At 42.7% G+C, this 13423-nt stretch overlaps 1 protein-coding gene across 2 annotated transcripts in view; it reads left to right on the top strand.

The window, feature by feature from the left end:
- Positions 1-13423, top strand: part of LOC149775744 (uncharacterized) — a 59096-nt gene that overhangs the window by 8089 nt on the left and 37584 nt on the right. The gene's annotated exons all lie outside the window — the stretch shown is intronic.

Raw genomic sequence — 13423 nt, 5'->3', positions numbered from 1 at the left:
CGCACCTTGAATGAATGCATGTGGAAATATTTTACGCATCAACCCACTTCCAAGTACACTGACGTCTTATCGCACATGGTCCAAGCGTATAACCAATCTTACCGTCGGAGCATCGGATGTACCCCCCCCCCATAAGAAGTGACTCCCAACAACAAAGTGACCGTCTTTTAGCGCCTGTTTGGTACGTCCCCGACTATGACTGTCCCTAAGAAAAGTGAAGTGTTCAGGACGGGAGATTGGGTGCGCATTGGCAAAACCGAACGCACTTTCGACAAACGTTACTTACCCAACTGGACCACCGATTGTTTCACTTCATCCTGCCGTCTATAAATTGGAAGATACAAGCGGGGAAATGTTAAAATGAACGTTTTACATGCACTAGTTACAATGTGTCACCAAAAGAGAAGATGATATGCAGATATCAAAACCATTCTCGATCGAAGAACCAGTAAAGTGGGAAAACGACCTGTCAAAGAAGTCAAAGTATGTTAGAAAGGATATCCTCCCAGTTTTGTTTCTTGGATCGACGGTTCGCAGTATATCGACTATAAAAAGAAGTGGCCATCATGCCCTTTAACACAGCCTCAACCACTACAGTAGTGACCACTCCTTCACTCAGTTCTTCTTTGCAAGATCTACAAAAGCAGAATATGTGGATATGGCGTGGAGAACGTGTGCCTAAAACGCAAATCGTCTTTGTCTGCCAAATCTTTGTGATGTGTCATCGGGGTTGCCATTGCCAATTTGAGTGTGCAACAAGGAGGCAAACAATTGTGGACCATTTTACTGAGCAGTTGCATCGGTTACCTTCTTCCCAATCCTCCCCTGAAATATTCCTGTAAAAGTAACAACAGGAGCCTTGTGCCCAACCTCAGTCAATCTCCAAACAGTCACCACACAAACAACGATAACATCCATCCTCTTTTAGACACTCCTCTGATCTCCAACGACCCCTCAGACAGTAGAACTGGAATTATGAACAATCAATTTTACTTAACGTTACCCAGTGATAGTTCCATGGATGTATTTTCCCCACAATATTTTGTGCTGTTTCACGGCCAAATTACCTCAGGCTATCCAACTGGATCACGAAGCCCATTGGGAAATGGCTTTGGTGGAAATGATTCAGCCTACACAAATCACAAACATCATTGAAAATCAGAAGACTTTTAAGTTCTGAACGACTAAGTGCAACAATATTTGAAAGAAAACGGAACTGTACATGCCTCTATGAAACGACAAGTGTCCCCCGATACTCCACGGTACATCTATGTGTTGAAAATTGTCACAGGTTATTATTTTTACGGTCAACATCTGGTGGACACGATTGTTGCCAGGTTCAATTCGCTGTTTGGCAAAGCTTTGGACAAAACCAAACAAAGTGTCACAATCGAGTACCACAAAATAGCTCTTCGTCTACTGATGAAATATTCGGATGCCAAAACGTTGGCCATTAAATTTTGTCCTACATTGTTTTATCTTTTGGGTGGAGATCTCAAGATGATCAAGGGTTACTACATATCACTCATTGCCAACAACTTGAATTTTGCGAGTTTTCCCGGTAGAACTGAACCAAGGACTGAATTTGATCTTTGTGTACTCTGATGTGGTTGAGTACAATGTGGTGGAACACACCCCCGTACCGTTACTATGAGTCATTCCTTTCAAAGTGGATTCTGCCACGACCAATGACCAGGAAGGTGGAAACACCTGTCACGTTCACCGCGACTTTGTACATCCTCACTATTGCCCGTCAGTAAGTCGTATTTCGAAACTGTCAACACTGCTATAAAAGGAGATCTGTAACAAAATATTTCATTCACCAAAGGGAAAGTTACGTTGAAACTCAATTTTTGATAAAGATTCTCTAACGACTCGTAAGTCATGTATCCTGTGTACCGAGAAGTCGCTCGACTGCGAGGATATGGTTTAGGAGATATGCTGAAATCGGTGTTTCATTTAGTGGCCCCTGTTTTGAAACCGATGGTGACACGAGGATTGCACGCCTTGAAAGATGCCGCTTTGACGCAAGGCAAATAATTTCTTCTCCAAAATGTCATCATCGACAAACAAAGCCCCAAACAAGCTTTCTTGAGAGCAGCCAAAAATGTCTTGCTTCAAATGGGCAAAGACATTTTGGGCCGATGAGAAAATTCTATAACTGCCCTGGACGCTGCAGAGTCAGACATTTCCTGCTTCTCTGACACCACAGCAAGGACAAGGCAGAAAGAGGCGACGAAGACAGCCCTTCAGAGGACTTCACATCCCAAGAACTAGAAAGACCAAGGAAAGAAGAATTGTCGGCGAATTATACGTCTTTGATTATTAAATCACAGAGAGAAAACAAAATGATGCACTTAGAGTCTTGCGAATGTTTCAAGTCGGAACTAGATCCGTTTGCCATGCCATGCACTATGATGACGATGCAATAATCTCAATGGGAAGAATTTTATCCCATCTCCTCTTTGATGACCTCATCCCCCATCGAATTTGAAATCAAAGGACAGCCCGAAGATTACATCGATCTGAATAGCAGTTACTTGTACATGAAAGTCAAAGTGATCAAAACGGACGATACTGCTCCGGGAGCCGATGCTAGAGTAGCTCCCGTCAACAATTTCATGCATTCCTTGTTCAGCGAAGTTGATTTGTACTTGAATATCAAACTATTTATTAGCAGCATGGATACTTACCCTTACCGAGCGTACCTGGAAAATCTCTTAAGGAAAATAGGCCAAAAGCACTCATCTGGATCCTTGGTATGGAAACCTGATACAGCAGGCAAGAACAAGTTTAACGACACAGCCCTGACAGCAGGTGACGATCCTCACAATGTGAGCTTTAACGACCGTCGAAAGACAATCCTGCAAAGACGTAGTTTAGAACTGATAGATGGTTTGCATTTGGACACATGAATTCAAGAAAAGTATTTGCTTAGCATTGTGGATATCCGCCTAAGACTGAATCACAGCAGTACCGTTTTCCATTTGATGGGCCATGTCAACGAGTACAACACCATCATCCAAGAAACCAGATTGTACGTGCGATGTGTGGAGGTGTGACCTATAGTGGGAAACGACATCAGTCACACTTTGAGCAGAAAGACCGCCAAGTATCCAATACGACGAGTGGAAAAGAAAGCTTTCACCATTGCTGCTGCACCCCGATCCAAGATCGAAGATCATCTGTTACAAGGACAGTTACCCAAACGTTTAATCGTTGGCATCGTCAGCAACGAAACCTTCTACGTCACTGCCAATCCCTGCGAGTTTAAGCTCTACAGAGTGTTGAAGATCGAAGTCAGTCGCGATTGCAAAACCTTGAGTACCAGACCCTTCGAACCTAACTTTGCCCAGAATAATTACTTGAGATCGTACTTGTCCCTGTACAAAACCACCGGTCAGCTAGGGACAAACACCAGCCACGGTATTTCGTACGACGATTAAGCTGGAGGCTACACTCTGTGGGCCTTTAATTTCACTCCAGACCACGGCAGCGACGAGGGACATTTCCACCGTATAAAATCTGCCCAACTGTGTGTGGAACTTCAGTTTGCAGAAGCTCTCACCGAGACGGTGAACGTCATATTGTATGCCCAATTCAACAATACGATAGAAATCAACAGTTTGAGAGAAGTCATTCTAGACTATTAGAAGATAAGGAAGACACTTATCCCTCTTTGAATGGCAAAGAGTCTTCGGAAATGGAATGGGAGTATATGGTGGAAGCAGAACCCAAAGACAAAGACAAAGAGGACGAGGTGGTCATATCCAGATGGCCAGAACAAGAACAACATTTAGTCTCTTGTTTTGCCAAACACTGGTGGACAAAATTACAGCGTTAAAGCCAAGAAACATTGATATGGATATCAAAACGATCATCCTAGTCAAAATCAACAAGATAAATGCCTGATGATGAGTAAAGAAGAAAAACTGGGAGAGTATCTGGAGGACGCCTGGGGTCTCATCTCAGAAGAAGCAGTGTTGCATCAGTGGTATAATGACTTGTGTGATCATTTCTCCCCTGCTTTGATCTAGAGATACATCGCATCGAATCTCTCTTGACTCAGAGTACGTAGACGAAGCGAAGAGACCATTACTTGTCAGAGAAATCAAGGAAAAAGTCAGGATTAAATTAATGACTTATCATTACCTGTGAAGAAAAAAAAAACAAGACCAAAAAATGGATACCTAGGAACTTTATTACCTTTTGAAGAACAGTTCGCACATGTGCATATCGTGGAGTCAAATAGATGACCTCGGTGTTTTTAGATCGGCCTTGTGGAAACATTTGTGAGGGGTTGACTTGGTGTTCAAGCATCACATCGTCGTAAACAACAAGATTATTTTTGGTTGCATCTAAATCGTCAATTTTATGTGATTCGTCAATAGTGGAAAAGAAATCGATGGTTGTGGTGTTACCTAAGCTGCTTAGCGCTTTTTGAAAATCATTTAAAACATCATAACACGGCTGGTCAATAGCTGGTGGCGCAATCACGCACAATCGATCCCACTTGGACCATAGTAAAATCATTTTCAACAAAGGTGAGTTTTCCTGATTCAGTAGGACTAATGATCTGTGCAAGAACTGAAGTGGGAATACGGAACTTCCACTTTCGTCACCATGCTTGGATTGTGCGCGGAGAAAATAAAATCAATAAAACTTAAAGCATTTACGAATTTCCTTTTGCGTAATGCCAGTGAATAATACAGTTTATAGTACAAGTATGTCTACATAATGTGTATGATGTCAGACAAAAACATGCACCACAAATTCAACTAAAGTTCAAAAACAAGTAATGAACGAACAGCGATCGCTGAAATTTGTGTTCAATGTGGAGCGATGAAAGTAGTGAAGTGGGGCACCCTAGCCTCAATGGAAATTAGCATTACAGGACCCCTTGGGCAAACCTAGCCTCAATGGAAATTTAACATGGGAAAAAATCATGGGCAAACCTAGCCTCAAGGGAAATTTAACATGGGAAAAAATCATGGCTAACTCTAGCCTCAAGGGGAATTGAACATGGGGAAAAAATCATGGGCAACTCTAGCCTCAAGGGGAATTGAACATGGAAAAAAAATCTTGGGTCTGTTGAGCGACAAGGGAAAATGGAACAGGGTCGGGACCCTATTTTAATAAGGTCTCGACCTGATGGGCCTATGGAAATGGAATATACGAAAATTGAAACAGAGAGGGGTCTCTATTTTTTTTAAACAAAAAAATAAAAATAAAAAATAGGGTAGGCAACTGAAAGTCTATCTCTTTTCGAGAAATGTGGGTGGCCCTGAAAATGGCCTTTGGGTTTCTTCTTCTTCTTCTAACTCCTTAACTTCTTTATCCATCCCCTTATTTTTTCCATCATTCCTTTCTTCTTCTTCTTTTCTGTTTCCGGTATCCAGTCCGGGTGACCCATGGCTCGGAACTTCTGTTGGATTTTCATCCAGTTAGCGTTTAGTTTCTCTAGTTCTTCCTTTTTCTTTCTATTTTCTTCTTCTTTTCTATCTTTTGCCCACCTGTCCTTTATTTTCTCCACTTCTTCATCTATCACCTTTCTCATCTTTTCTTCCCCTTTTTTCAATTGTTCAACACTCCTTTTGACAAAGAGCCACTCTGACCTTTTTTCTATCTCTTCCAAGAACCTTCTTGCTTCTTTTACCTTCTCCATGGCCTCTTTTATTGTCCCCACTCTGACATAAGGGGGATTTATCAGCCCTCTCAATCTCTTCACTTCTTCTTCAATTAATCCCTCGATCATCTCCCTGGCTAATTTTAGTTCGTTCACGTAGTGCAGACATGTTCTTAACCTCCAATATCTTTCAATCCTTTCAACTCCATATTCACCATCCACCATCCAAAAATAAACATGCCTTAAATCATTAAACAGTTGGGACACTTCCATCTTCTTTTTTTATTCCTTAGAATGGTGCGAACGACGAACTTTGTGGGTTCTTATACGAAAAGCGCGGACGTGATTGAAAACATCCCCCTAAGAGAAAAGTTATATTACCTAGATCATAACCAAACAACGCGCGGACGTGAAGGAAAACATCCCCGACTTTTCTCATTTCATATTATCTACTATCCACATACGTGAAGCAGCAATAAACAAACCCCAAATCTACTATTCACATACTCAAAGCATTAAAATGAAACCCAAATCTACTATCCACACAAACATACGTGATCACTTACAAAGTCCAATAATCTACTATCCACACAAACGTACTTGAGCGCTTACAAACACACAAACACAAGAAAAAAGCGTCAGTGTTTATATTCACACTACATACACACACTGGCAAATCGATTACTATTTCTTTTTTAGAATATTTGGTAGCCCTGAAAAGGGCTGTTTGTTTTTTGAACTCCAGTGACACCTGGTTAATGATGGCACCTTCCAGGCCTGGCACCACACACACATCTTCTTCCCCAGTCTCCTTTTACTTTTTTCTTGGGAGTGTAGAGGCGGAATGATTGGCTTCAGCACCCCAATCCTCTGTCTCTGGTATCTTGTAAGTCATCCAGTCTCCTATTTTCTTTTCCTACTCTTCTGTCTGTCTTCTCTCTTCCTCTTCTTTCTTTATCCTTGCCTCTTCTACTATGGCCTCTGCAACCAGCTCATTCACTATACGCCTGGCATATTCCAGGTGTACATGAAGTTCAAGCAGTTTTGCTAGTCTGGTGTTCATTCTCTTGATCAATCAACAAGGGTAGCTAGACTGCCGAGCGATTTTTAATTTATAGTGAAAGCGCGGACGTGAAGGAAAACATCCCCCTAAAACAAAGTTATATTACCTGAATCATGACCAAACAACGCGCGGACCTAAAAGAAACACTCCCGGACTCTTTTATACTACCTATAACTATTCTAAACAATTTCATTAAACAAATAATGTACTATCTACATACGCAAAGCAACCAAAGCCCAAATCTACTCTCCACGCACGTGAAACAGCAAAAAAAAACCATTATCATAATCTACTATCCACACAAACACATACACTCACACCACAAAAGAGTCAGTGTTTATATTCACATTACTCTACATACACACATTGGCAAATCGATTGTTATTTCTTTTTCTAGAGTATTGGGTAGCCCTGAAAAGGGCTGTTTTTTTGTTTGTTTGCCATGGCATCTTTTAGTTTCTAAGAATGCGACGTCCTCTCACGATAGACTTTCTGACGATAGGTCTGCTTCTTCGGAAAGAGAAGAAGAACTCTTTGGTGTCGATACGACAATCGACAAAGCCTCTGTCAGATTGCTGCTGCTGTTGTTGCTGTTGCTGCTCTCTCTGTTGTTTCTGAAGTCTGTACTTCTCTGTCCATTCTTCTTTCTCCTTGTTCATTTCTTCTCTGAAAAGCTCTTCTATCAGGTCTTCAGTGACTTTTAACATTCTCACATTCTCTATCTGTTCTGGCTTCGGTATCAGACTGTGTCTGACCATATGCAAATTCACGTAGGCTTCGTTTAGCTTAGCTAGTCTGGAGCACATCTTCGTAGGAGGATGAGTCGACAATGGATGGTTAGACTGGAGGCTACCCCCTGCTTTAAAGTCAAAGCGCGGACATGAAGGAAAACATCCCTCCACGGTTTTCGAGCCGGAACGTTCAATGAGTGCCATGAGAGGGATAGTAAGCAGTCAAAGAGCATGAATCAAAATTCTTATAGCCAAACAAAAGACAAAGGCATTTTTTTTTCAAAACAACATTTTTTTATTCAAAAACACTTAACACTAACAAACAACTCTAACATTTTTAACAATATAACATCAAACATTTTTTCGAAACACAAACATTTTTTTTTCCAACCAACACATTATTTTGGACAAGGCTGAGAACGTTGTGAATGCAATTGTGATTTCCACTGTTGGAAGTCATTAGGCCATTGATGGACACTACGTTTCCTAGCTTGAGACAAAAGATAAGCATAATGGTCACAAAACCATTGATCTACTCTCACATCGTTTCTAGAAGAAGAACGAGGATCAAAATGAGTCACTAAATGTTCTAAGGAATAACCCAGACTGCGATGGTGCAGAAAATACACACAGTATTGTCCACACACCAAGGAATCTGTGCCTTGTAATTTCACATTATTGAATCGGGTGGTCTGAGCATTTCTTCTCATAAAGTCAATGATATCGTCTTCCAAAGGAGGCAATCCATACGAATCGAAATATTCCACACATCCTTCTTGAGGAAAGTAGACGGCTACCCAGTGGGTTCCTGGGAGATGACTGTCGTCCGTGTTGATCACATAAGCTAGATGGTCTTGAGGATTACGATGAGGGAGTTCATCTTTAGCACAGACGACAGGATTCCAAGAAGCCGTGTACGAGCTGTGGTTCAAAAGGTAATAAAGTTCCCAGGTATCTATGTTTTGTGTGGGTTTTTTTCTTCTTCACAGGTAATAATACGTTGTCAATTCGATCCTGACTTTTTGCTTGAAAATGTCTGACAAATAACCGTTTCTTCGCTTCGTCTCCCCACTCTGATTCAGGAGAGCTTCGATACGATGGATGTCTTCAGTGGTTAATGGTGGACAAGAATGTTCACGCAAGTCTTTATACCACTGATGCAACACGACTTCGTCCGAGATGAGACTCCAAGCTTCGTCCAGATACTCGTCCAGTTTTTCTTCTTGACTCAGCATCAGGCATTTATCGTGTTGAATTTGACTGGGATCATCGTTTTGACATCCATAGCAATCTTTCTTGATCAATTCCGACATTTTTTCGACTAAGTGTTTGGCAAAACAGAAGACTAAATGGGCTTCTTGTTCTGGCCATCTTGACTTGACATCATGATAACTTCTTCTTCCACAGTCTCCTTACATTCCATCTCCAAAGTATCTGCACTAGGTAAAGAAGGATAACAGTCTTCCATGGTTTCTAATAGTCTAGCATGACTTCTCTCAAACTGTTGATTTGTATGGTATTGTCGAATTCTGCATACAGGAGGACGTTCACTGTTACATCAGGGTCTCGGTTTGCAAACTGAATTTCCACACGAATCTGACCCGATTTTATAGGCTGGAAATGTCCCTCGTCGCTGCCTTGGTCTGGAGTGAAATCAAAACCCCACAAAGCATAGCCTCCTGCATAATCGTCGTACGAAATACCGTGACTGGTGTTAGTTCCTAACTGTCCGGTGGCTTCGTACATGGACAAGTACGATCTCAAGTAATTCTTCGCGGTACCAAAGTTAGGTTCAAAGGGTCGGGTACACAAGGTCTTGCCATCACGACTGACTTCAATCTTGGACACGCCAAAATGTTGAAACTCAGAAGGGTTTTCGTTGTACATTCTGTTGAAGGCTGAATTTCTGACGATACCAACAATCAAACGCTTGGGTAACTGTCCTTGGAACAGATGATCTTCGATCATAGATCGCTGTCCAGCAGGAATGGTGAACGTTTTCACTTCTACGCGTCGTATCGGATACTTGGCGGTCGTTCTGCTAAACGTCTGACTGACGTCGTTTCCCAAGTTGGGTAACACTTCCACACGACGCACGTAGAGTCGGGCTTCTGAATGATCGTTTTGTATTCATTGGCATGGGCCATCAAATGGAAAGCGGCACTGCTACGATTCAGTCTCAGACGGATATCCACCCCGTTGAGCAAATACTTTTCTTGTAACCACATGTCCAAATGCAAACGATCCATCAATTCTAAACTTCGCTCTTGCAGAATTTTCTTACCACGGTCGTTAAACCCCACATTGTGAGGATTGTCATCTTCTGTTAGGGCTGTGTCGATAAACGTGCCTACACCTGCCGTGTCAGGTTTCCATACCACGCAAGCATCCAGATGAGTATTCTTGGCTTCTTTTCCGTACGTCAAGAGATTTTCCAAGTAGGCACGATACGGGTAAGTATCCATGTTGCTGATGACCAGTTTGTTATTCAAGTACAAGTCCACTTCGCTGAACAAGGAATGCATGAAATTGTTGACAGGAGCTACTCTAGCATCGCCTCCTGGATTGGTGTTGTCCGTTTTGATCACTTTCACTTTCAAGTACAGGTAAGTGCTATTCAGATCGATGTAATCTTCGGGCTGTCCTTTGATTTCAAATTCGATGGGAGCGGAATCCGTCAAAGAGGAGACGGGGTAAAATTCCACCCATTGGGATTCTTGCATCGTCATCATGGTGGGGGGCATGGCAAACAGATCCAGTTCCGACTTGGAACAGGCGAAGACTCTCGGTGCATCATTTGTTCTGTGTCTCAATAATCGAAAACGTCTAAGTCTCGGACGGTTCTTCTTTTCTTTGCCTTTCTAGCTTTAGACGTGTAAAGTCTGGTGAAAGGGTGTTTTCTTCGTCGTCTCTTTCTACCTTGTCCTTGATGAACGCCTGACTCGGTAGCGTGCAGGGCATCTATAGGTGTGTCTCGGCGGCCCAAAAGGTCTTTGCCCGTTTGCAGCAAGACATTTTTGCCTGCCCTCAAGAAAGCTTCTTTGGGGTTTTGTTACTCAACGATGACATTTTGGAGAAATTCTTTTGCTTGCGTCAATGTCGCATCTTTCAAGGCGTGCAATCCGCGTGTCACCATCGGTTTCAACACCGGGGCCACCGAACGAAAGGCCGATTTCAGCATATCTCCTAAACCGTGTCCTCGCTGTCGAGCAACCCCTCGGTACACTGGATACATGACTTACGAGTCGTGAGAGAACCGTTTTCGAAAATGGAGTTTCACCGTGACTTTTCCTTTGGTGAATGCAATATTTTGTCCCAGATCTCCTTTTATAGCAATGTTGACCGTGTCCAAATACGACTTGCTGACCGCCAAATAGTGAGGATGTACAAATTCGCGGTGAACGTGGTAAGTGTTTCCACCTTCCTCGTCAGCGGTCGTGGCAGAATCCACTTTGAAAGGAATGACACGCGGTAACGGCACAGAGGTGTGTCCCACCACGTTGTACTCCACCACATCGGAGTACACAAACATCAAATTCAGTCCTTGGTTCAGTTCTACCGGGGAACGAAATAACTTGGTAAAAGACTCGTTGTCGTAAATGATTGGTAATTCCTTTTTCTTGATCATGGCCATTCTCATGTCCATGTCTCCGCCCAACATGTCAAACAATTCAGGACAAAATAAAATGGACACGATTTTACTCCCGTCAAATTTCATCAAGAAGTGACGAGCTGATTTGTTATATTCAAGGTTACACTTTTTTTGACACTTTCCAAAGCTTTCAGAAACACAACATTAAACCTGGAGGCTATGGTGCTCACCAAATGGTGACCACTAAAATAGTAGCCTGGGGTAATGAACAAGTGATAGGTGGTGTACTTTTGATTTTGTGTGCTAGGGGGTTTTATGTTATATTTGCCACAGGTATCCAAGTACTGTTGCATTTGTTCGTCATGAACTTACACATCAAAAAAGTTTTGATTGGGAAGGACATTGAGGACTTGGGTCAGGTGAATGATTTCTACTAAAGCCACTTCCCAATGGGCTTCGTGATCTAATGGGATGGTCTGAGGTAATTTGGCCGTGTAACAGCACAACGTGTTCTTGGGAAACACCTCCATGGAACTGTCACTGGGTAAGGTTAAGTAAAATTGGTTTTGGTGACTCATAATTCCAGAGTTATGTGGCTGTCCGAGGGGTTACTGGACGTCAGAGGAGTGTCTCCGCCCAAAATGGGATTGTTGTTGTTGTTATTGGAGTGGTGACTGACAGTGGTACTGGACACAAGGTTCTCGTTGTTCCCGTTCGAGAAGAATTTCAGGGAGGGATTGGGAAGCAGGTAACCGATGCAGCTGCTCAATAAAATGGTCCACAATTGTTTGTCTCCTTGTTGCAAACTTAAATTGGCGATGGCTGCCCAAATAACACAATACACCACGAAGATTTGGCAGAAAAAGACGATTTGCGTTTTAGGTACACGTTGTCCGCACCACACCCACAAAGGTTGTTTTTGTAAATCTTGCAGAGAAGAACTAGGTGAAGGAGTGGTCGACGTAGCTGCGTCTGTGTGAAAGGGCATGATGGTCACTTCTTTTTATAGTCGATGACTTGCGAAGCGTGATCCAAGAATCAAAACTTGGTGGATATCCCTTCCAACGTACTTTGATTTCTTTGACACGTCGTTTACCCACTTTACGGGTTCTGCGTTCGAGAATGCTTTCGATGTCGTACACGTCTTCTTTTTTGGTGACACGTTGTAACTCGGGTAAGTAAAACGTTCCTTTGAGCACTTCTCCGTTCATGTCTTCCAATTTATAGACGGCAGGATGACGGCCATGCACTCGTCCAGTGACACGAAACAATTCGGTAGTCCAATTAGGTAAGTAACCTTTGTCGAAAGTGCGTTTGGTTTTGCCAATGCGTACCCAATCTCCTACGGTCAACACTCCACTTTTCTTGGGGGAAGCCCTCGTCGGTGACGTACCAAACAGGCGCTCAAACATCAGCACTTCGTTGTCGGGAGTCACTTCTTGCGGGGCACGTCCGATGCTTCGATGGTAAGATTGGTTGCACGCTTGCACCAGGTGCGGTAAGATGTTGATGTACTTCAGAGTGTGGTGATGCGTAAAATATTTCCACATACGTTCTTTCAAAGTGCGTTGAAAACGTTCCACGATGCTGGCTTTGGTTTCGGGATTCTCGGTGGTAAAAAAATGAATGTCACGTTTCTTTAATTCTTTTTGGAAAGCTTGGTTTAGAAATTGGGTGCCTTTGTCCGTTTGCCATCGAAGAGGGTGACGGACGTTTTGTTTCAAGACTCGTTGCAGGGCTCGCACTAACTCACTGCTAGATTTGGAAGTCAAGGGTACGACCCAGGCAAATTTGGAAAAGACGTCGATGACACAAAACAAATATTTGTAGCCCTGATTGTAGCTGGCCAAATGAGAGACATCGGCTAAATCGGCTTGCCATTGATGATCGATGCCTTCCACTCGGGTGCTACTTCTGGAAAACTTGCGTCGAATGGGTTTGTAAAGTATAGGTAGTTTGTTCTTGTAACCATCGTTGAACTTGAGGTAAACGGAGACTTTTCAGTCGCGTTTTGGCAGCATGATACAATTTTTGAACTCCTGCGTAACCTGCAGGATGGGAGGAATCGTAGTAAATGCTGGCTAACACCTTCTCCATTTTTTTGGTTTCTTAATAAGGCAACCACTCTTGGAAGATGCTACTCTTTCTCTCTTGGGGTATTTTCTTGGATTGTAATGCTTTGCGTGTGCGACCGGCAATAGGTGTGGAGGAGGAGGATGCCTGAACAGGGGATATTTTTTCTTGTTTCACTTCTGTCTTCACCTTGATGAAGAAGGGATGGTCATCATCTTTTTAATCCATCCAATTCTGGAGGTAGGTGGTGTTGTTAACTTGCGCACTTTTTCTGGTGGAGTTTGAAACCCTTCTTCTTCTTCTCCTTTTTCTGTCTTGGTCACTGGTAGTGATAGTAG

This window comes from Sinohyriopsis cumingii, chromosome 19 (assembly GCF_028554795.1).
Source record: "Sinohyriopsis cumingii isolate HCF-2022 chromosome 19, ASM2855479v2, whole genome shotgun sequence".
Lineage (NCBI taxonomy): Eukaryota > Metazoa > Mollusca > Bivalvia > Unionida > Unionidae > Sinohyriopsis > Sinohyriopsis cumingii.
The sequence above is the reverse complement of the archived record's forward strand: the minus strand, read 5'-3'. Positions and strand labels throughout refer to the sequence as shown.